Consider the following 24534-nt stretch of genomic DNA (forward strand, 5'->3'; position numbering starts at 1 on the left):
TTTTCACCCATTCAAATGAATGGAAAAAACACATAAAAACTCACCAAAAAAAAAACTCACGCAAAAATGTGCCTATTTTGCACAGCGTTTTTCCTGCCATGACATTGGTTTTTTGTTTCAGAAAAATCTGCTGCAAATACTCAACATCTGTACCCGGCCTTAGGCGAGATTTACACGTGTATGTTACCATCTGACAGAATTGCACCAATATTTTTGTTTGTTTGTTTTCCTCTTATCCATTAATCCATTTTTTTATCCTGACTTAACTAGATTGCAAAGGCGTCCATGTTCAAAATTTGGATCTGGGCCCTCATCTGCATGTTGGTCAGATGTATGGGCCCCTGTAGCGTTATAGATTCTATTAAGTCATATGTGTTCGCCATCATATAACGTCGCCCATCCTGGTCCCTTTTTATAATAATGTCCCCCATCCTGGACCCTGTCTATAATAATGTCCCCCCCATCTTGGCCCCTTCCTGTAATAATGTCCAGCATCCTGAGCCCATTCTATAATAATGTCCCTCAATTTGGGCCCATTCTATAATAATATCCCCCATCCTGAACCCTTCTATGCCCCCCTTCCTGTAATAACGTCCAGCATCCTGAACCCTTCCTTTAATAATGTTCCCCATCCTGGTCCCTTCCTATAATAATGACCCCCATCCTGGACCCTGTCTATAATAATGTCCCCAATCCTGGCCCCTTCCAGTTATAATGTCCCTCTTCCTGTAATAATGTCCAGCATCCTGAGCCCATTCTATAATAATCAGAAGTAGGCGGTTTGGTATTGAAGCCCCAAGAGGTAGACCCAGAGGGGGGAAAGGGAAAAAAGATGCAGAGTCCCCCGCAGCTTCCAGCCGAACACCTCCAATGGAGGACGCGATAGCAAGGAAAGTATAGACCGGTCCTTCTGTTGGGAAGGTACAGAAGAATCGTTTAAGAGAAATTGATAGACTGCCTCAATACCCTTATCATGAGGATGTTTTTATGTTTTTTTATGTGATAGCTCTTCATTGCATTCGTTCTGCTGTCTTTTTAATGCTCTGTGTACTTGCCATTGTGTATAAGCTGTTTTATAATGATCTATTATACCTATTGTAGCATAGCGACTGGTCATGTGAATGATGGATGGTATGTATCGCAGAGGTGGGTGGCCCTGTGATGGAAGCCTGGGTATGTTTTGCTCAAGCAGATCTACTGCTGAGGGATTTGTTTACATTGGGAGGCTTCCAGGTGATTGGAGAGATGGGTGGGTTCAGTCACCTACAAACCCTCCCAAAGAGGCGTGTCTGAACACGTAAGATGGTTTTGTGTGAAAGGACCTGTGGTGATGTCACGCTCACCTGACTAGCCATGTGACAGGTACCTGGGTGGGGTGTAGTTACACCTATGTAAAGGAGGTGTGTGTAGCACATGGTAGGAGAGATTGAGTGAGTGTCTGTCAGGGTGGACACACTTCCGTGTGTCCTGGCAGGACACTGCAGAATGGCCTGTGTGTTGGACGGTTCCAAGTGGGGACGTCCTGGAAGCACACAGAGACCATTCCAGGCTGGAGAGCCTGTGTGCTGGACATAGCACGGACGGTTGGTGTTGGAGACTCCTGGGAGTGGAGTCGTCCTGGAAGCACCTGGAGACCGTAGACCTGGACGGTCTGTGTTGAGGACCTGGGACTGACCTGAAGTCAGTGTAAGGAGTGGAACTTCTGAGAGGTAACCCCGGACAACGGGATCACAATATACAGCAGAGAAGCCTATCTGCTACATGAACTGTCTGGTGTCCTGTAATGTTTCGTGGGTGTAATGAAACGGACTGTACCCTGTCAGGTTTATGCGGAGTTAAAAGAAACCATATGGACTGTTTTGTGTGAGAAACCGTGCCTGTCTATGATGATTCTGCTGCCAAGCGAGTATCCCCAAGACCCGTAGCGGGTGAAACGCTACAATTGGTGTTTCGAATGCGGGCAAAGATCCGAAGAGCACATGTTGCAGCGCTGGCTGGTCTGAGCCAGAAGAGTGGACGGTCTTGAAAACCGTGAGTAATTACTTACCTGGGTCAGTGAGAATTGTTATTGGTGGGATACCTTCGAGGAGAAGAGGGTCCCAGGAACCTGTGCGGCAATGACGGGTAACGGTCTTAAAAACCGCGTGTAAATACTGACCGGGGTCAGTGAGGAACTGCTGTTTATGGGATACCTCTGAGGAGAAGAGGGATCTGGGAACCTGTGTGGTAATGACAGGTAACGGTCTTGAAAACCGTGAGTAAATACTGACCGGGGTCAGTGAGAAAACTGTTGTGTCTGGGCACCTCTGAGGCCGAGGGGTGTCCAGGAACCCGTGAAGTTGCCAACGGGTGACGGTCTGAAAACCGTGTATTATGCTGATCGGGATCAGTGAGAAACTATGTTTGGGCTGTGTTAAAGCCGGGTGTGTAACAGACTGAAATCTGTGTTGTTCTGACCGGGGTCAGTGAGAGACTGAGTTTTTTTTTCCTGAGAGTCAGCTTGCTGTGGCTCGGTGGGGTCACGAAGGTGACAAGCGGCTTGCTGTGGATCGGCGGGTCCACGAAGGTGACAAGCGGCTTGCTGTGGATCGGCGGGTCCACGAAGATGACAAGCGGCTTGCTGTGGATCGGTGGGTCCACGAAGTTTGCGGTGCAGAGCCTTGTGAAGTCTAGCTGCATTTGTAGCAAAGAGGAAAAAAAAAAAGACATTGCTGGTTTAGAGCGTGCAGACTCTTAAAGGGCCAGAGTCACATTGGTGTGCTGTGCGAACTGGGGCCTGAGAGTACTGTGGGAAGTCCACAGGGTGTACCCGAGGGAAGGGGTGGTGTCCCTAAAAGGGGTGGAGTTCCGCCAAAAGGTGGTTTCCAAGAAAAGGGGTAGAGTTCCGCCAAAAGGTGGCTTCCAAGAAAAGGGGTGGAGTTCCGCCAAATGGTGGTTTCCAAGAAAAGGTGTGGAGTTCTGCCAAATGGTGGTAAAAAAGGGGCGGAGTCCCAAAGGGGGCGGTAACCCAAAAGAGCGTAGTTGCCCAAAGGGGGTGGAGTCCCAAAAGGGGGTAGTGACCCTAAAGGGGGCGGAGTCCCAAAAAGGGGCGGTAACCCAAATAGGGATGGCGGAAAAAAGAGGCGGTGGTGAATGCATCATTGGATAGTAGGCCGGACTGTAAGTTATCCTCAGACTTGTGGGAGGAGGGGGTTCCTCTGCAGCTGGAGGATGGAAGTCTCATCACTGTTGCAGGGGCATACGTTAAGTCAGTAATGGGTCCCAAAACTGACGGGCAGACATCGGGGTGACCAGTGTGAAGGGTTCGTCTGCCCAACTTACCGACATGATGTCACCATATGTGTACACCGAAATGACTGACAGTGATCTGGTAAATAGATCCTGTGAAGCCGACACCCTGTTAGAAAGGAACTTGAGGGTTCACCTTACTGTGGGGTATGACACAAACTCCGGGGGGGGGGTGTGACTGTGATGTGTCATTACCAGTAGCAACCACTAGAGCTGAGTACGAGGTTGTGCGGACGGAGGCACTGACACAGGGGAAGGATAGTGCTCCCCAAGGTAAAGTCAGGATGGCAGGGGTAGCCATAACAGAAATTGTGACCTGTGTGAGGGGCGACTGCAGGTTACAGGATGACCGATTGGGTGGTGGTGACTCCCATTCAGATGTTGACGCCAGATGGAAGAGTTAGAGGCAGTGACTCCTCACTTAGCTCATTGCTCAGTGACTAGTGTTGAGCGATACCGTCCGATACTTGAAAGTATCGGTATCGGAAAGTATCGGCCGATACCGGCAAAGTATCGGATCCAATCCGATACCGATACCCGATACCAATACAAGTCAATGGGACTCAAGTATCGGACGGTATTCCTGATGGTTCCCAGGGTCTGAAGGAGAGGAAACTCTCCTTCAGGCCCTGGGAACCATATTAATGTGTAAAAGAAAGAATTAAAATAAAAAATATTGCTATACTCACCTCTCCGAGGGAACCGGCAGCATTGTTTGCTTAAAATTCGCGCTTTTCTTTCCTTACGTGAAGTCCCGGCTTTGTGATTGGTTGCGTCGCAGTCACATGGGCGACGCAACCAATCACAGCAAGCCGTGACGTAATTTCAGGTCCTTAAGGATTTTAAAATTACGTCCCGGCTTTGTGATTGGTTGCGTCGCAGTCACATGGGCGACGCAACCAATCACAAGCCGTGACGTCACGGGAGGCTGGACACGCGCGCATTTTAAAATGCGCGCTTGTCCAGCCTCCCGTGACGTCCCGGCTTGTGATTGGTTGACCGCGACGCAACCAATCACAAGCCGGGACGTCACGGGAGGCTGGACAAGCGCGCATTTTAAAATGCGCGCGTGTCCAGCCTCCCGGCTTGTGATTGGTTGACCGCGACGCAACCAATCACAAGCCGGGACGTCACAGGAGGCTGGACAAGCGCGCATTTTAAAATGCGCGCGTGTTTAGTCTCCCGTGACGTCACGGCTTGTGATTGGTTGCGTCGCCCATGTGACTGCGACGCAACCAATCACAAAGCCGGGACGTAATTTTAAAATCCTTAAGGGCCTGAAATTACGTCACGGCTTGCTGTGATTGGTCGCGTCGCCCATGTGACTGCGACGCAACCAATCACAAAGCCGGGACGTAATTTTAAAATCCTTAAGGACCTGAAATTACGTCACGGCTTGCTGTGATTGGTTGCGTCGCCCATGTGACTGCGACGCAACCAATCACAAGCCGGGACTTCACGTAAAGGAAAGAAAAGCGCGAATTTTAAACAAAGAACGCTGCCGCTTCCCTCGGTAAGGTGCAGGCTGCGTCGGAGAGGTGAGTATAGCAATATTTTTTATTTTAATTCTCTCTTTTACACATTTTTACATTAATGTTGTTTCGATACCGATACCCGATACCACAAAAGTATCGGATCTCGGTATCGGAATTCCGATACCCGCAAGTATCGGCCGATACCCGATACTTGCGGTATCGGAATGCTCAACACTATCAGTGACCTAAGCGGGAGATCCTGTAGCAGAAGAAATGACAAGGGGTCGTCCTTATCAAAGCGTGTGACGGAAATGGTTGACAGACGGTTTGACTGTCAGGGACGACAGAGAAGGGTCTCTGGTCGGGTAATAGAAAGTGCCAAAGCCCCACGGCTTTAGGCAGAGGGGGGGAATATGTAGCATAGCGACTGGTCATGTGAATGATGGATGGTATGTATCGTAGAGGTGGGTGGCCCTGTGATGGAAGCCTGGGTATGTTTTGCTCAAGCAGATCTACTGCTGAGGGATTTGTTTACGTTGGGAAGGCTTCCAGGTGATTGGAGAGATGGGTGGGTTCAGTCACCTACAAACCCTCCCAAAGAGGCGTGTCTGAACACGTAAGATGGTTTTGTGTGAAAGGACCTGTGGTGATGTCACGCTCACCTGACTAGCCATGTGACAGGTACCTGGGTGTGGTTACACCTATGTAAAGGAGGTGTGTGTAGCACATGGTAGGAGAGATTGAGTGAGTGTGTGAGTGTCTGTCAGGGTGGACACACTTCCGTGTGTCCTGGCAGGACACTGCAGAATGGCCTGTGTGTTGGACGGTTCCAAGTGGGGACGTCCTGGAAGCACACAGAGACCATTCCAGGCTGGAGAGCCTGTGTGCTGGACATAGCACGGACGGTTGGTGTTGGAGACTCCTGGGAGTGGAGTCGTCCTGGAAGCACCTGGAGACCGTAGACCTGGACGGTCTGTGTTGAGGACCTGGGACTGACCTGAAGTCAGTGTAAGGAGTGGAACTTCTGAGAGGTAACCCCGGACAACGGGATCACAATATACAGCAGAGAAGCCTATCTGCTACATGAACTGTCTGGTGTCCTGTAATGTTTCGTGGCTGTAATGAAACGGACTGTACCCTATCTGGTTTATGCGGAGTTAAAAGAAACCATATGGACTGTTTTGTGTGACAAACCGTGCCTGTCTATGATGATTCTGCTGCCAAGCGAGTATCCCCAAGACCCGTAGCGGGTGAAACGCTACACTATACATTAGCATATGTAATTGTAATAGCCTTGCGATTGGTTTTTGTATATTTAAATACTGCCTCTTTCTCACCACCAATAAAATGTCCACCTGATAAAGACAGAGTTATCCGTTGAAACGCGTTGTGGTTCAAATATAACCCTGTGTTCAAGTTTCCTTTCTGCGCTCCTGGGACCGATCTATACTTTTCTTGCATTCTATAATAATATCCCTCAATTTGGGCCCATTCTATAAAAAAATGTTCCCCATCCTGGCCCCTTCCTGTTATAATGCCCACTTTCCTGTAATAATGTCCAGTATCCTGAACCCTTTCTTTAATAATGGTCCCTGTTGTGAACTCTGTTTTCGGGCTCCCTCTTGTGGTCACAGGTGGTATTGTGTGAGTTTTGTTTTTGGGCTCCTCCTGGTGGCTTTGTTTGTTATCCTGCGGATCTGTGGCTGAATCAGCTGCCTCGTTATGCACTAGGGAGTTTCCTATTTAGCTCTGCTTCACCTCCACTTGTTGCCGGCTGTCGATGTATTCAGTGCTATTCTGGTCTCCCCTGCTTATCTTCGTTTTCAGTCTCTTCTGGAGAAGCTAAGTTTCTGTTTGATTATTTTTTGCTCATCAGTCTGCAATATGATTTCAGTGTATGATGAGTTTAATCCAGCGAGCTAATATGTGAGTTCTTGCTGCTGGTAAGCTCTGGGGTACGGAGTTGCTTCCCCCGCACCGTTAGTTGGTGCGGGGGCTCGAGCAATCTCTGCGTGGGTATTTTGCTTAGGGTTTTCTATTGACCGCACAGCTCCCTTCCTATTTTCTGCTATCTAGTGTTAGCGGGCCTCATTTGCTAAATCTATTTCATCTCTGCGTTTGTGCTTTCCCCTTAACTCACCGTTAATATTTGTGGGGGGCTTTTCTATATCTTTGGGGTCATTTCTCTGAGGCAAGTAAGGACTTTACTTTCCCTCTAGGAATAGGTAGTTTCTCAGGCCGTGAAGAGACGTCTAGGATTTTCAGGTAACGTTCCACGGCTGCCTATAGTTGTTTGCGGATAGGTTCAGGTTTGCGGTCAATCCAGATACCACTTCCCCAGAGCTGGTCGTCGGTTTAGTTACTTAGCTAGTCAAACTTGCGATCCTTGCCACTAGGATCATAACAGGTCCCTATCCTGGTCCCTTCCTATAATAATGGCCCCATCCTTGTCCCTCCCTATAATAATGACCCCCATCCTGGACCCTTCCAGTTATATTGTCCCCCGTCCTGTTTTAATGTCCAGCATCCTGAGCCCATTCTATAATAATGTCCCCCAATTTGGGTCCATTCTATAATAATGTCCCTGATCCTGGTCCCTTCCAGTTATAATGCCCCCCTTCCTGTAATAATGTCCAGCATCCTGAACTCTTCCCTTAATAATGTTCCCCGTCCTGGTCCCTTCCTATAATAATGTGCCCCATCCTGGCTCCTTCCTTTAATAATGTTCCCCATCCTGGTCCCTTCCTATAATAATGTGCCCTATCCTGGACCCTGTTTATAATAATGTCCCCATCTTGGCATCTTCCTATAATAATGTCCCCATCTTGACCCTTTCCAGTAATAATGTTCTTCATCCTGGCGCCTTCTTGTAATAATGTCCCCCATCTTGGACCCTTCCTATAATAATGTAATAATGTCCCCCATCTCAAACCCTTTCCAGTAATAATGTTTCCCTTTCCATTCCAACACATTTTAAATAAAATAAACCTTCCCCCCCCCCCAACAAAAAATCAAGTTCTTCTCACCTTCCTCCGCCCCCACGATGCCTGGCGTTCTCTTCTATAGCCGGAGCAGTAGTCACTGCCATGTGGCTCCCATGACGGGCACGCCGTTGTCTGCTGCTGTCCTCTGATTAGCCTGTGCCATGTATTGCAGTGCAGAGAGCCGGGGGGTTCCGTTATCGTACAGGCCCGGTTGCACCCTCTGCTACTGTGATCATTACACGATTGACTCTTAACAATGGATCCGTTAAAATGAGATGAAACTTGGGGGATGTAGCCCTACAGAGATATTATCACTACAAAAAAAATGCCTGTCCCATTCGCACACATGCGTAACCTTCTGTTTCCCCATGGCCTACATCTGCTGCCATCTCAGCTGCGTCCGTTCCATCCCAAATACATCATTCAGAATATTAAGAATAATATCTGTCTGAAAAAGAAGCTAAAAATATCCAAATTCCATTATGTAAAACTTTTTTTCTTCTCTCCTGAGTTTAATACTTTGCTAAAAGCGGCCTTTATGGCTTTTGACTTCTGACCAGGAAAGTAGCTACAGTCTCGTTGATGGTGTATTTCCACGTACATTTTTTTTTTTAAAGTTGAGCACTAAGTATCCAGTTCTTCATCACAAGGTCTACTCTTCTTAGTAACTTTATGAAGTTTTCCTCATGTGCAAATGCCATTAACAAGGAACCAGAAGGTTTGTTTTCTACATTTATCACTGACTCCACCATATCATCATGTCTAAAATGTGGTGGCTAAAATCATTTGACTCACGCAGTCGCCCGTTCTTTCCATTTTATATTTAGAGTAGCCATAAATCTGCCCCTACCCTTTTTTTTTTTTGTTTGCTCCATTGATGCAAAACGTCCGTCGGGGTCTCGGGTCCACTATTCTTCCATGACTTCCTGAAGCTGAGAACTTCACCGGCTCCGCTCTACGCTTGTGGTTCAGTGTAAACTTTGTTGTTGTTTTTTTCCCAGGTACATGTCTATTCTTTCACATTGCAAGCCTTGTGCAAGCATTTCACTTTCTTCTGGCAGGCAAACAATGACTTTCCTGGCATCTCCAGGCACCACAACGTCTGAATCAACAAGGAAGGGCATTCCACCCATCTGCAGGACAATAACGCTCTGCCCCGTCACGGTAATTGTTCGGTGCTTAGTGGACCGGGTCTTGCAGATTTTTCTTTTTCTGTAAATCCGTGCCTGATACATACCACGGAGCGTTTCTGTATTAAAGGATGCTTAATGGTGGTCTGAATCCATCTACCGGTATTCCTTTTTTGGAAATATATTTATCTTTGTGTCGTTTACATCGAGACCCCCAGCAACGAGCTTTACCCTGCAGGGGATGAACTGACATGTCGCGTCCTCCGGAGAGAAGCTCTCCTACTCTAACCTTCCATGCTTCAATAGAAACTAAGGGGAAAGTGGAACATAAAGGGGTCGGCCATGATTGGGCAAAAGATTGTAATCACTCTCTGGTCTTTGGACATCTATTGCCAGTTTCGGACCGGGTTGGCAAAGGCCCACCAGTAACATTGATTCTTGGAGCCCACTGTTCAGATATATATATATATATATATATATATATATATATATATATATATATAGACTGTATATATGTTTTAACGAACATTTGAGCACATATTAGATGTCGGTTTTGCAAGCCTGCAAGAAAATCTCGCAATACGGATGCCATACAGATTACATACGGAGGATGCCATGCGCAAAATACGCTTTCACACCGTGCCTACGGATGACATACGGATCACTATTTTGGGAACATTTCTGCATATTACGGCCGTAAAAAATGGACCGTATTTTCATACGCCTACTGTGACGCTGGCCTAACACTGAAAGAAGGGAGAGGAGAGCAGAGAGCGCCGTGATTAAAAGGAACAGGAGTTCTGAAGGATTTGTAGCAATTTTGCTAAAGCTCCAAGCTGAATATGACTTACAGAAACTCTTCAAAATGGTAGGACATTTTTATTGAGCGCTCTTTTGAGCAATAAATGCATAGCTAAGCAATTTAAAAAAAATGCACGTCATCCTTACATTACATAAACAACTGTTCATCCGATTGGTAGCATTCCCTGGCAAAATTCTTTACTCCGAGGTCTACTAGTAGAAGTACCCGAGTTGAAGCTGCAGCACATAACCTAATAAGTGATACATCCCTAGAATCAGGCTCTCTTGCTCTATATTATGCTGCTCTCTGATTAATTAGCAAAAACGTGCTGACGGATTCTCTTTAAATGCATAAAAACAAGGAATCCTTTATATAAATGGATGGATTGCAACTCGTATCATTATGAACAAAAGCCACGATCCTAGTGTGAACAGTGCTTATTGGAGTGCCGACATCATTGTGGCCGGACGGTGCCATCAGCGTAAAAAATCTGTTAGTGGGGCAGCTTCCGATACACCCATCGCATGAACAGGTTTAGTAGTTACTGAGCCCAAAGGCGTAATGGAAATTTCTTAGAAAAACTATAGACTTGTAAATTAACAAGATAACTTGGCGATTAATTTATTAGCAAAAAACAAAATTCCAAAGATAAGTGGCCTCCCAGCATGAGGCCGTCGGGAATCACAGCCGGCTAAATATCTGACAGCAGGTGGGTTAAGGAGCAGGTTAGTCTCCGGGTGCGCTCGCTCCAGGGTTGCTCCAAAGCAGAGAGAAATGAGCCTAGAGGGTTACAGAATTGTGCTGGAAATGCGGTAACACAATCCAGTGCAAATGGAGAGCTGCTGCTACATGTTTTCAGTTCTTCTGACTAACTTGGCAAGGAGGCTTTAAAAAATGTATATTCTATATAGTGGCTGGATCAGTCATTCTGGCTTGTGAATTTTTGAGGAATTCAGGCAGTCAGCCCAGAAGAGGGGAGAGTTTCCTGGCTCTGCGCAATCCCACGTTTTCATCATCCCATGAGACCAGCCGTAAAAAAAAAAGCCTTTGCACAGAGCATTTTGTGGAGAAATGGCAATATGAAGCATTGTTTTATTACCAGTATGTGCTGGATTGTTTTGACAGGCTCCTTCTTTTACTAATCCTTTTTTTTTATTATTTTTTTTTTTTATCAATGCTGCAGCTTTTCTTTTAATGCAGAAATTGGATCCAAGTATCTGGATGAGGTCAAAGATATTACTATCCTTATTATTATTACTATCCTTATTAATATTATTATTATCATCCTTATTATTATTACTATCATTATTATTACTATCATTATTATTACTATCATCATTATTATTATTATTATTGCTATTATTCCTATCCTTATTACTATCCTTATTATTATTATTATTACTACTGTCGTCATTGTTATTATTGCTATTATTCCTATCCCTATTACTATCCTTATTATTATTACTATCCTTCTTACTATTACTATCCTTATTATTATTATTATTTTTTATTTTTTTACATTAAACAAAGTGTGATGGTGGTTTTATGTATCCACAATTACATACTGGATCATCAGCCAACAAGATGCAAGAGGTAACGTTCCTCCTTGTGGCGAGTGACATGCCAAGCTTGACATGCCAAGGTGAGGAGCCTTTTAAGTTGCAATGCTCCTCTGGGAACTATGCAAATTCTCTTCAGAGAGGAGTAGAAGTCAATATTGACTCTCCAACGAGCCTTGCACATGACTATATAGGTGGAACTAGAATTCTAGTCCTCTACCTCTCTGAAGAGACAATTTGCAGCCAACAAAATGGCATTTATCCAGTGTGTGGGCACCTTAGAGAGGTTGTCTGGTCACAACTTATCCATAGAATGGGTCATTAGTATGAGATCGGTGAGGGTTCAACACTCGTCACCCAACCGATTAGCTCCAGTGGTCGCTAGATGCAAAGCTCATTTCCATTCGATGTGTAGCTGCTGCTGCTGGGTACTGCAGAACAGATCTTATTAAAAAGAATCGGAGCCATTCTGCAGTTCCCAACTCATTGGATGGAAGTGCAAAGCACAGCTGCATTCAAAGTGTTCCATCCTGAAGCCCCTGGAGCAAATAACAACTGATCGATGGTGGTGCCACGCCAATCTCTTACTGATGACGTATCGTATGGATCAGTCATCAATGTGATGTGAATGTACAACCCCCTTTAAAGCTGTAGTGTCACATGGACTTTTTTATGGCAGTTTTTTCCTTATTTTTGGATCCAACAATTAAAAGACAAAAATTGGCACAAAAAGTGATTCATGTCCTAAGCATCTGTTTTCACATAGCTGCTTTTTTTTTTAATTTACTCACAGAAGATCTTCAGTGTATTGGAGTAGCCACAATGTGGATGAGATTTATCAAACATACAAGTGCTTCTCACTAAATTATAATTTCATCAAAAAGTGAATTTATTTCAGGTCTTCAATACAAGAAGTGAAACTCCTATATTATATGGAGTCATTACACACAGAGTGATCTATTTCACGTGTTTATTTCTGTTAATGTTGATGATTATGGCTTACAGCCAATGAGAACCCAAAAGTCATTATCTCAGTAAATTAGAATACTTTATAATACCAGCTTGAAAAATTATTTTAAAATCCGAAATGTTCGCCTACTGAAATGTATGTTCAGTAAATGCACTCAATACTTAGTCGGGGTTCCTTTTGCATCAATGTGGCGTGGCATAGAGGCGATCAGCCTGTGGCCCTGCTGAGGGGTTATGGAAGCCCAGGTTGCTTTGATAGCAGCTTTCAGCTTGTCTGCATTGTTGGGTCTGGTGTCTCTCATCTTCCTCTTGACAATACTCCATAGATTCTCTATTGGGTTAAGGTCAGGCGGGTTTGCTGCCAATCAAGCACAGTGATACTGTTGTTTGTAAACCATGTACTGGTACTTTTGGCAGTGTGGACAGGGGCCAAGTCCTGCTGGAGAATGAAAATTCCATCTCCAAAAAGCTTGCCGGCAGAGGGAAGCATGAAGTGCTCTAAAATGTCCTGGTAGACGGCTGCGCTGACTTTGGCCTTGATAAAACACACTGGACCTACACCAGCAGATGACATGGCTCCTCAAACCATCACTGATTGTGGAGACTTCACACTAGACCTCAGCACCTTGGATTGTGGCCTCTCCACTCTTCCTCCAGACTCTGGGATCTTGATTTCCACATGAAATGCAAAATGTACTTTCATCTGAAAACAACACCTTGGACCATTGAGCAACAGTCCAGTTCTTTTCCTCCTTGGCCCAGGTAAGACACTTCTGGCGTTGTCTATTGGTCATGAGTAGCTTGACACAAGGAATGCGACACTTGTAGCCCATGTGTGTGTGTGGTGGCTCTTGAAGCAATGACTCCAGCAGCAGTCCACTCCTTGTCAATCTCCCCCCAAATTTTTGAATGGCCTTTTCTTAACAATTCTTTCAAGGCTGCAATTATCCCGGTTGCTTGTGCACCTTTTTCTACCAGACTTTTTTCCTTCCACTCAACTTTCCATTAATATACTTGGATACAGCACTCTGTGGACAGACAGCTTCTTTAGCAATGACCTTTTGTGGCTTATCCTCCTTGTGGAGTGTGTCAGTGACTGCCTTCTGGACATCTGTCAAGTCAGCAGTCTTTCCCATGATTGTGGAGCTACTGAAACAGGCTAAGGGACCTTTTTAAAAGCTTAGGAAGCCTTTGCAAGTGTATTTTGTTAATTATTCTAATTTACTGAGATAATAACTTTTGGGTTTTCATTGGCTGTAAGCCATAATCATCAACATTAACAGAAATAAAAACACTAGAAATACATCACTCTGTGTGTAATGACTCTATATAATATATGAGTTTCACTTTTTGTATTGAAGAGCTGAAATAAATTTTGATGATATTCTAATTCTGTGAGAAGCACCTGTCTATATATACTAACTGTGTATGAATAATCTGCAGTAGACATTTAAACTGTGGATCCTTATTCCGCATTTAACCCTTTGCAATGCTTAGGGTGAAATCTGCAGCAAAAAGTCAGAAAATGTGTACATGTGAATGAATCTTAAGGCTGGAATTAAATATGCAGTTTTTGTTGCAACAATACTCCCCCCCATTTTGCATGTTGGGGTCTCAAACTGATTCTGATTGACAGCACTCGCTTCCCAGAACGAGCACTGCCTAAAGTCAACCGGCATCTGTGCACACCGACACTGCCTATACCCGCGTGTGTTCTCCTCCCTGCTGATGCTGTTTGCTACACTGATACAACTGGAAGTGTATGGGTTTTAAGTCTCATATATCACAGTATAGCTTGTTTAAAATGCAATTTGGGGGTGACATACTCTTTAAAGGGAATTGGTCCGAAGGATCAACCCTCCTAAGCCATCTATATGGGCATGTAGGTCAGAGGAAGCTGAATAAAATGACACCTTGATATCTGCAATCTGATGATTTATTCCAGAAAAATAAACATTTTCTTAACATGTAAATGAGCTGTTAAGATCTATGGGCCGGATATAGATCTCCCTGACAATCTGCCTCTGGAGATTATTGTTAATATTAGGAGGAGTTACCAGTGTAAGACATGTAGATCAGGAGAACGGACTGTCAGTCATTGCTTAGATCGCACTGCTAATGCTCCCTTGTCATTTATATTAATCTCTGGAGGCAGATTCTCAGGGAGATCTAGGTCCGGCCCATAGATCTTAACAGCTCATTTGCATAGTAAGAAAAACGTGGATTTCTTTGGAATAAAACATCGGATCGCAGATATCAAGGCATCATTTTATTCAGCTTTCTATGACCTACATGCCCGTATGGATGGATTAGCAGTGCTAATCCTAATGACAGATTCCCTTTAAGCCTAAGCCAAGTGTGGATTCAGAAGAAGGAGGAAGAATAAGGGAGGACATAAACACCCATCCAGCTGAATACACTTCTGGCCTTGTGCACTTCAATCTGCATCGAAACGCTATGTGTTTCCAGTCGCAGGGTAGTGTGCACACGTTGAGTATTTGCAGCAGCAAAAACCAGAGTATTGTCAGGAAAAATGTTGCATAAAATACGCATGTTTTTCTGAGTATTTTTAATGCGTTTTTTCCATTCATTTGAATAGCTAAAAAAAAACGCTACAAAAACACTGATTAAGAATTCACATGCTGTAGTTTTGATGATGGTCCCAATCTGCAAGGATAAAAAAAAAAATCAGCGGGTGCCCTGGGTTCCAGAAATGTCATTCCCTCTGCTGAGGCTGTAAAAAAGTTGTGTTTTTTTTTTTTGTTCGTTTTTCTGCAACATGTGAACAAACCCTAACATTATTGGATTCAAGTGGACCAAACTTCCTTCTTTCCGCATCCGTCAGTATTTATAATACAGGTGTTCTTTGGGCTTCAATGTATCACAATTCTAAACCGTACTTATAGGCGAGGAGCACATTTCGGTGGCAGGTTAAACATTATTTATTCTGAAGTTTTTGCATTGTTTTCTGGACAGTAAAGCGAGCTGTTTGTGGAGCTGCCAGACGCAGGAGTTATGTTTCCTTTTTTGGGGTAATAGATTACGTTGTGCATCCTTACATTTGTCAGAAACACCTGTGGCAGCTCAGGACTTAGAAATGCAATGTAATAATTCAGATACGTGTGTGTCCGATAGTGTAATGCCGCGCAGACAAGGCTTTCTTGGGAAGACTAATGACCTTGCGCTGAAAAAAAAGCTGATTACAGCACAACTCAGTCCTGCACGATTACCCGGTTATTGAATGTTTGCTCTAATCACACCTGAATTGGCTTATCTAGGAGAAATGCTCCCATAGTTTCCAAGGTAGAAGGAGCGCTTCCATCGTAGGAGATTTGTTGCATATTCACTAACCTCCAAGGCAGACTTTCTTTTGGATTTTTAGAACACACTTCTGATTTTTTGTAGATTTTATTTATATTTGTGGATATTTTTTGCATTGTTTTTCAGATGCTGATTTATAGCTAGTGTTTATATGATGGCTGATAGATTAGTATAAAATATTATTTCTTAATTTCTGCTGTGGTGTCTTGCTGATATTATTGCAATAACGCAAGATAAGTATTTAAAAATAACCTGTCACTTGCTCAAAAAAACAAAATGCTGCCTTGTAAAAAACCCTGAGCTCCCCTGATTCTGTTGCTTTTTTCCATTTCTCTCTATGTCGCTCCATTACAGAGATAGTCATATTTGTTTCTTCTAGAGGGCAGTAGGTGCAGTCCAACTGGGCGTGCACTTTCACCCCACATTTCAGGATGCTGCCAATCACAGCTGTGATTGGCAACATTGGGGAGGAAGGAGTGAAAGTGCATGCCCCCGGAGAAGACTGAAAAAGCGCAAGGTTGGACTGCAAGCAGAGATTTCACATAGTGCGATCCATACGAAACAAATATCAATATTTCTGAAAAAGGAGCAACGCAGCATGAAACGGAAAAGGGCACTAGAATCGGGGGAACTCAGTGATTTTATAAGGTATTTAACTCAATTTTTTTTAGCAAGTGGCAGGTCTTCTGTTAAAAGCATTATCTTTAAAGACAACCCCTGTCTAAGTGCCCCTATTAGAGCATGTAATACTGCATTTTTCAGGTAGCAGCTATTGCAGAGGAAATATCTGACCGGCTGCAGCTTTCACCAAATCAACCATTTGCCAAAAATGACAGTGGTGAAAGAGGGGTGTCTACAGTTTCTTCTTTTACCCCCACAGAAACAGTGCCAACTGCCAAGTAATGTGGGATATAGATGCTGTACCAGACATAGCCCGTTGGCGAGCAATCTTTTTTATTTTTTTATTTTTACAAGTCTGTCTGTTCAATGAGTTTTTTTGTCTCATATTTGGATATGCGATTTGATTATGATAGGTTGGGGACTGACCTTTGGGATCTCCATGTATCCTGAGAATGACAATTACAAAGCACTGGTTTAGCATTGTGATCCCCAATAATAAAATAAATAACTGCGTTTATATTAAGAGGAACCAGTTGATTTATCTTTCTCTCACAGTAAAATAAAAAAAAATAAAAGGAAGCTGTATATTGTCATGTTCTTTCTGTATATACATTTAAAATGTTCCTATTGTGGGAGTGTGTTTCCCAGAGATCTTTGTGTAACCAGGGTGCTGTTGTCCTCATTAGCTCATATATCAGCCCAGCTTCTATCCTTTGCTTATTTCCTCTTCATGTGCTTTCCTCCTTATTTATGGCCTTCCTTTCTCTGCCCTCCATGAGACTCTACAAGCTTTCTCCACTGTCTACATTGTGGAGATCTCAGTACAGCTCACTCCTTGCTTTCTCTAAGGACTTATTTAGATATTTGTTACTCACGTACAAGTGTTGTCACTGATTTTCACAGATGAATTGAACTCCTACCGATAAACTACAAGAAGTACTTTGTTTTTTTTCGAGCCAACAACACTTGTCTATTTTTCAGTCTTGTTTAGGATCACAATCACCAATGCTAGTCTCTAGTACCATGAAAAAAATTGGACAATGTTTGGATACCATTCTAATAGCACCTGTGTGCAGTCCCGTTTTATGTTTGCTTGGTAGGTGAAGCATGAAAGACTTTCTGGTATACAAAAATGACTAAAACTGATGGTTTAACTGACACACTAAGCAAAAATTTATGAAAACCCAAAATACAGATGAAAATCGGTCTGTTTTTTTCTTTCGAGACGTCTTAATGAGCCCCATGGCCAGCTTTAGACAGGTGTATAAAAAAATTGCCCATTTCTTAAACAAAAAAAGGACAATTTTTTATCAATATTTTCATTTTTTTTCCATCCCTATGCCATCCATTTTATATATCAACAATTTAAAATATCATAGACCAAATAGAGTTAATACTTTCACTGGATCCATCATTTTTTTTTTAACACTCCCATTAAGTTTAATTGATGATTATGGCCTAAAAAACTTATCATACTAGGGCATGGAGTGATTTTTATTTTTTTGCACGCGGATCAGTATCACACCATTGACTTGCTTAGGTCCATGTGCTCCATTTTACCTATGGTCAGCCTGCGGATATGTAAGAAGGAGCCCTAACACTAAACAAAGGAAGGAGGAGAGCAGTGAGAGCCGTCAGAACTAGGTGCAGAAACTCTGATGAATTTGTGTCACTTTTGCAAAAGCAGTAGAAACAAATATGGATTGAATGATGGAAGTAAGCCTCATATTATGTGAAAATGGAACAACCCAGGAGCCTCACAATGAAAATGAACCTATTTTATGCTCAAAGGCATAGCGTATGTTACTATTGTGTTAAAATTGTCAATCAAGTCGGTGACATTTATTTTAGCAAGAATTTCCTGGAAAAAAAATGCTTCTGATTTTTGTCTGTTTTTGCTATTGTAATCTCTACTCAACACGATGAATACCGAGCTAATCCAGCTAGATCTTGACACACAATGGAGGCTGTTGGTTTTTCAGCTCAAGCAGAACGTGTTCTCTGTGTTTCTGTCTTGATGTTTGCACCTATTCATGAACCTTCTTGAAAAGCTTAGGAGTGTTTTCCCAAGTTGGCTTTCTGGGACTGCCATTGGATATTATATGTAGACAATACTGCAACATTTGGGAAAGCTGAAATTCACACCTTAAAAAAGTTTTTATAGGGATCATATTCCTGAACATCTACAGAAATAAACTTTTTTTTTGGCATCCAGTGATCCAGAAAGTCTGAAATTACCAAATATCATATATAATTTTATTAGACCAGAAGGAACTCAAAAGAAAGTTTCCTTAAACGGCTTGGGGCACACTTGAGATTTTTTTAGGAAGTTTTTGGAGCGGAAATTGACCAAAAATTTTCAAAATCTCAAAACTCCTCAAAAACATAGAGGTTTCGGCTCTAAAAACTCGGCAAAAAGACTGTGAGCACATAACTAATAAACAGTTTACAACCGGAGTATTTTGAGCTTTTAGGACCTGCTCACTTTTATTTAGAGCGCCTTAGTTTAATGTTTATGATGTTACTTGTTGACTTAGTGATGTGATTTTAGCAATATGTTCTTTTTTAAATGAAGAATGCATTTTTTTTGCATGGTAAATCTCTCCCGTAGTTCGCTGACATTTTATGGGTTTGGCCAACATTTTGTCAGACTCTGGTACTTTTGAAATTCCAGTGACCACACCAAGTCTCCTGCCCCTTACCGGCTATACTCTTCCACCCCACCACCCGAATAACCAATAAAACACTGACACTTAAGTTTGGATTATTTGGCCACAGCAGCCTTTATTTAACAGATCCGTAGTAAAAGGTGTGATTGGTAAGGTCCTTGAAGCTACGAGATCTGGTGATTACCAAAAGCAACCTCGTAAACCATAACAACTTCCAGCCGTAACCTCACAGGCTTGGGAGCACCATAATCCAAAGGGATATCAAACTTCCAGTAAGCCGACATTACATTTCCACAAGTCCCCTCAACAATCTCCAAACTAACAATCTTTGACAACTGAGGAATCTATATCCAAATGGACCAAATTAGAGTCAAATTCAAGGACCACCACCCCATCCAACTATAGCCACCATGACCCCTAACTGTCCCTGATAATACCAAAACCCATAATAAAATAAAATAGAAAATAGGGAGGGCGGGCAGGACTACAAATGTGCCCCACTGACGGGAAGTGACAAATCCCACCCCTTACGACCCTTTTATACCCCTATACGCAGCCTCACTCCTGCCCTCTAAAACAAACCCCACGTTCCTCCAACCCATAGTCAAGCTGGCCTCCACCCATTGTCAGAGACTGGGCTCCGGCCTTAACTGTATGGGGGCCCCGGATAGATGAGTAGTGAAGGAGATATGGATCCGGCATGTTCAATTACCTTTTGTTCTCTAAGTGATAAGTCACCTCCAGAGATGTCTGGCCGCGACTCTCTCATGAAGTACATAGGAGCGCTCAGCAGAGTGAGCAAACTATCTGCCATCCAAAGTGTATAGGGGGACTTTAAGCAAATCCTTGGCATTTCAGCTGCAGAAATCAGTGGTTACTCATTAGTGATGAGTGAGCGTCTTTGGATAAGGTGTTATGAAGCATTCTCATGTCTTAATCGAGCATTTTCGGCATGCTCGAAAGAAATGCTCGAGTTGGCACGGTTGCATGTCTCTTGTTCCTGTTCGACAACCATAACTCAAGTGGGGATTTCCTGTTTGTTAGGCAATCCCTGCATGTGCGGTCGAACAGCCACGGCGACTCGAGCATTTTTTTTCGAGCACATCGAAAACACTCGATTAGGACACGAGCATGCTCGAATAAGACCTTATCAGCGCAAGCTCGCTCATCACTAATACTCGTACATTTTCCTGAGAAATTGCTGCTTATGCAATTTGCTATTATGGTTTCAGTTATTACAGCTCCAATCCTATAATTTATAAGGAAATGAGTGCTGTAAAAATTAACAATGGAGTGTTTAGTGTGGTGAGAGAGCACATTCATCTTACCAGCACATTGATTACACAAGCCATAAATATAAATCATCTTCTGTTCTTGGCGCTTGTCCTAGGTGCACTTAATAAATTCTCGGGCTTATCTGGCATAGCACCATCAGTATGAATGGATTCACACTTTACTCATTACTTAGGGTCAGAGAGGTCATTAAGCAATCCCTTGCTGAGGTTGCAGCCTATGACTTCATTGTTGTGCCTTTTAGATTTTGTGTGTTTGTTTTGTGTGTTCTCCTTGTCAGTTGTGTCAAAGAAAATGCCGACAAATGTAGACAGATGGGTATTATTAGTTTTGTAAAAGAAAACGGCTAGTAATGGTTTTGGGCAATTACAGTAGATTGGACATATCACTAGTAATAGATCTGCACAGTATAACAGTCGCACTATTCTGCCGCAGCGGTAAATATTGCTGCGGATTTAATTGTGGAAAAAGTCAAGGTTTGACACTCATTTCACTTTTTTGCCTTTTAAACAACAAAATTCATTGTGACATTCGCAGTATGAGGCTTTGTGCACACGGAGTATTCTGCTATGTGCACGTAATGGTATATTCTGTCCGGATTCTGCTTGAAAAAGAGCTAAAAAGGCACCTACAAAATTGACATACTGCACAGTAATGTAAAAACGACATTGCTGTGCACATGTTCTTTCTTATGTCTCCTCTTTTAACTCCTTCAGGGTTTGGATACTGAAGTCATATGCGAAAAGACGCCAGTGGGGAAGATCCTGCTAAAAAGACGGCATAATTGCCAGTGGTGATGTTTCAGCAAAAAGGTCGCTGGCTTTTTACCTAAGGGGCTTTGCCTAGGAAAACTCTGCAGCTATGCCGATGTCTTTAAGGTGTCATGTGCACAAAGCCACTGAGCATAAACTTTCCAAAACACCCCCAAAACTTCAGGCCTAATTAATAATTTGCAATTTCTTGAAGCCACTTTTCTTTTTTTTTTTTTTGTCTTGTGGTATTTGTTGATGTTCTTTGCTCCAAACTCTTCAAAAATGGTCCATGAACTCTGCACAAAATCAAAAATGCTCTTTTTATTTTTAACAGTTTTTTTTGTGTGACTTATAAGCAGCAAAAGTTGCATATCCTTTAAAAAGCCGCAAAAATGAAACAAATTGGAAACTCCTTCCAGAAACCTTACTCTGGGGCAGAAACTTGGAGTGACGTGCACCAAAAAATGTGAGATTTGGTTAAAGTTGCATTTTATGAATCTAACACATCTAGATAAGCAAGATTGTCAAGGGGAAATAAAAGACTTACAGAAATCCAACTTAAAAATTGGCACAAAATGTGCAGACAAAATGCAAATACAAAAGCCACTAAAAAAGAGCAAATGATTCCAGAAATGTGGAGAAATTGCGATGATAAATCCGGGGGCTTGAGGTTTCTTCTCTGAAAACTTAACAAAAAGAATACATACCGGTATATATATTTTGTGTATGTTTTTCATTGTATATAACCTCTCCGTACATCAGGTGATCATTTTATAGTATGGTTTTAATTTGTGTGATTTCATTTATGATATTTTATCTAGTGTTTTCGTGATTATCGAGAAAGGACTAGCAAGTAGGACGGAGAAGGAGTGGTCTGGTGGTTCCCATATATCCATTCTCCTGTTTGTTGCTCTTCTTTATTTGGCTTGATATATGTGGCTGAAACATTGCATTTTTTTTTTACATTTTACCTCTTCTATCTTACTATTTCGATAAGCGCTAAATAACGGGATCGCTCCGGTGCCTTGGATACATGTCTTTGTGGCACTTTTGGCAACGAGCTGGTAAGTTGCCCCAAGTGACCTGGTGCATTAGAGATCTGCCAGGATTCTTACACAGAACCAGTCACTTGCCATAAATATGATTTTTTTTTGTCTTACTGGATATACATGCCGTTGTTTTTCTGAATTTGTTGGTTTTCTTCTTTTGTTCGTGCGACTCTATGTTCCTGAATTATGGACATGTAGATCTAGGCTTGTTAGTCAAGGAAGCGTGATCTTCAAGAAGACCCCCACGGTGAAGAGTTGATGACCACACCCACTAGTCTAAAACACTATACAATTGTAGAGATGGCCATATTTTAAGAATGGAAAGGCAGTGGAGCAAAAAGAAAAACCTCACCTTATTCAAATGAAAAGTGGTATTTACATTAGTGTAAGAAATGACTTATTTATGGCAAGTGACAGATCTTCTTGCATACATTTATGCTGTGTGCATCCGCAAGAAAAGGATTCTCCAGTTCCCGCGCTGGGAGTAGGCGGTCCAATGACTGCAAACATGCGATTTGCCTCCTTCTGGCCACATTCCAACTAGACGTGTCCAGCCTTGCTCAATAGACTTAGCCATGCTGCGCATGTCTAGTCTGCATGTGACTGCATGTACATTAACCACATTCGTTCAGCCATGCTTCTGCCGCTCCCGGTACTGACACCGGAGAATCCTCACAGCTTGCATAGAGTGACTTCAGGCTTGTAGTCTAAGGCAGGACAACCCCTTTAATGTTGTATTTTGCTTCATTTTTATGGTGTAAATTATGTCTAATTTCTCAGATGAACTTAATTCCTTTTTCTAATAGTTGCCGGAGTGGGTTGAGTCTGGTGTAATAATGCCCAAACATAATTTTTTGCCGAACTATAAGTTGTGACATTTTTTAAAGACCGGTCAAACAGTTTTCTGCTACAATTCTGCTGAAAAACTCTTTGAAGCTTCAGGACTTTAATGTCCTACACAGACCCCAGATACGGCACATTGGCCACTGTCATCCTATAAAGTACATGTACAGTTATATGAAAAAGTTTGGGCACCCCTATTAATCTTAAGCTTAATGTTTTATAAAACTTGTTTTTTTTTTTTGCAACAGCTATTTCAGTTTCATATATCTAATAACTGTTGGACACAGTAATGTTTCTGCCTTGAAATGAGGTTTATTGTACTAACCGAAAATGTGCAATCTGCATTCAAACAAAATTTGACAGGTGCATAAGTATGGGCACCCTTATCATTTTCTTGTTTTAAATACTCCTACCTACTTTTTACTGACTTACTAAAGCACTTTTTTTGGTTTTGTATCCTCATTGAGCTTTGAACTTCATAGCCAGGTGTATGCAATCATGAGAAAAGTTACTTAAAGTGGCCACTTGCAAGTTGTTCTCCTGTTTGAATCTCCTCTGAAGAGTGGCATCATGGGCTTCTCAAAACAACTGTCAAATGATCTGAAAACAAAGATTATTCAACATAGTTGTTCAGGGGAAGGATACAAAAAGCTGTCTCAGAGATTTAACCTGTCAATTTCCACTGTGAGGAACATAGTAAGGAAATGGAAGAACACAGGTGCAGTTCTTGTTAAGGCCAGAAGTGGCAGGCCAAGAAAAACATCAGAAAGGCAGAGAAGAAGAATGGTGAGATCAGTCAAGGGCAATCCTCAGACCACCTCCAGAGAGCTGCAGCATCAACTTGCCGCAGATGGTGTCACTGTGCATCGGTCAACTATACAACGCACTTTGCACAAGGAGAAGCTGTATGAGAGAGTGATGCGAAAGAAGCCGTTTCTGCAAGCACGCCACAAACAGAGTCAGCTGAGGTATGCAAAAGCACATTTGGAGAAGCCAATTTCTTTTTGGAAGAAGGTCCTGTGGACTGATGAAACCAAGATTGAGTTGTTTGGTCATACAAAAAGGCGTTATGCATGGCGGCAAAAAAACACAGCATTTCAAGAAAAACACTTGCTACCCACAGTAAAATTTGGTGGAGGTTCCATTGTGCTTTGGGGCTGTGTGGCCAATGCCGGCACCGGGAATCTTGTTAAAGTTGAGGGACGCATGGATTCCTCTCAGTATCAGCAGATTCTTGACAATAATGTTCATGAATCAGTGATAAAGTTGAAGTTACGCAGGGGATGGATCTTTCAGCAAGACAATGATCCAAAACACCGCTCCAAATCTACTCAGGCATTCATGCAGAGGAACAATTACACTGTTCTAGAATGGCCATCCCAGTCCCCAGACCTGAATATCATTGAACATCTATGGGATCATTTGAAGAGGTCTGTCCCTGCTCGGCGACCATCAAACTTAACTGAACTGGAATTGTTTTGTAAAGAGGAATGGTCAAAAATACCTTCATCCAGGATCTCATTAAAAGCTACAGGAAGCGACTAGAGGCTGTTATTTTTGCAAAAGGAGGATCTACTATTAATGTCACTTTTCTGGTGAGGTGCCCATACTTATGCACCTGTCAAATTTTGTTTGAATGCAGATTGCACATTTTCTGTAACTACAATAAACCTCATTTCAAGGCAGAAACATTACTGTGTCCAACAGTTATTATAGTGCTTTGGAACAAAGCACTATACTGTTATTCCATCGTGGATAACTTCTTCTTATTATTATTAT

At 42.7% G+C, this 24534-nt stretch overlaps 1 protein-coding gene across 5 annotated transcripts in view; it reads left to right on the forward strand.

The window, feature by feature from the left end:
- The window catches only part of NEK6 (NIMA related kinase 6), a 222848-nt gene that overhangs the window by 56462 nt on the left and 141852 nt on the right, over positions 1 to 24534 (forward strand). Inside the window, exon 1 of one of the 5 annotated variants that reach the window (XM_077283554.1) lies at positions 21311 to 21329. The exons of the other annotated variants lie outside the window; for them this stretch is intronic. The gene's annotated coding sequence lies outside the window, so the exon portion shown is untranslated. Of the gene's footprint in view, positions 1 to 21310; positions 21330 to 24534 lie in introns of those variants that run through there. 5 annotated transcript variants of the gene reach the window in all.

Source organism: Ranitomeya variabilis, chromosome 2 (genome assembly GCF_051348905.1).
Source record: "Ranitomeya variabilis isolate aRanVar5 chromosome 2, aRanVar5.hap1, whole genome shotgun sequence".
NCBI lineage: Eukaryota > Metazoa > Chordata > Amphibia > Anura > Dendrobatidae > Ranitomeya > Ranitomeya variabilis.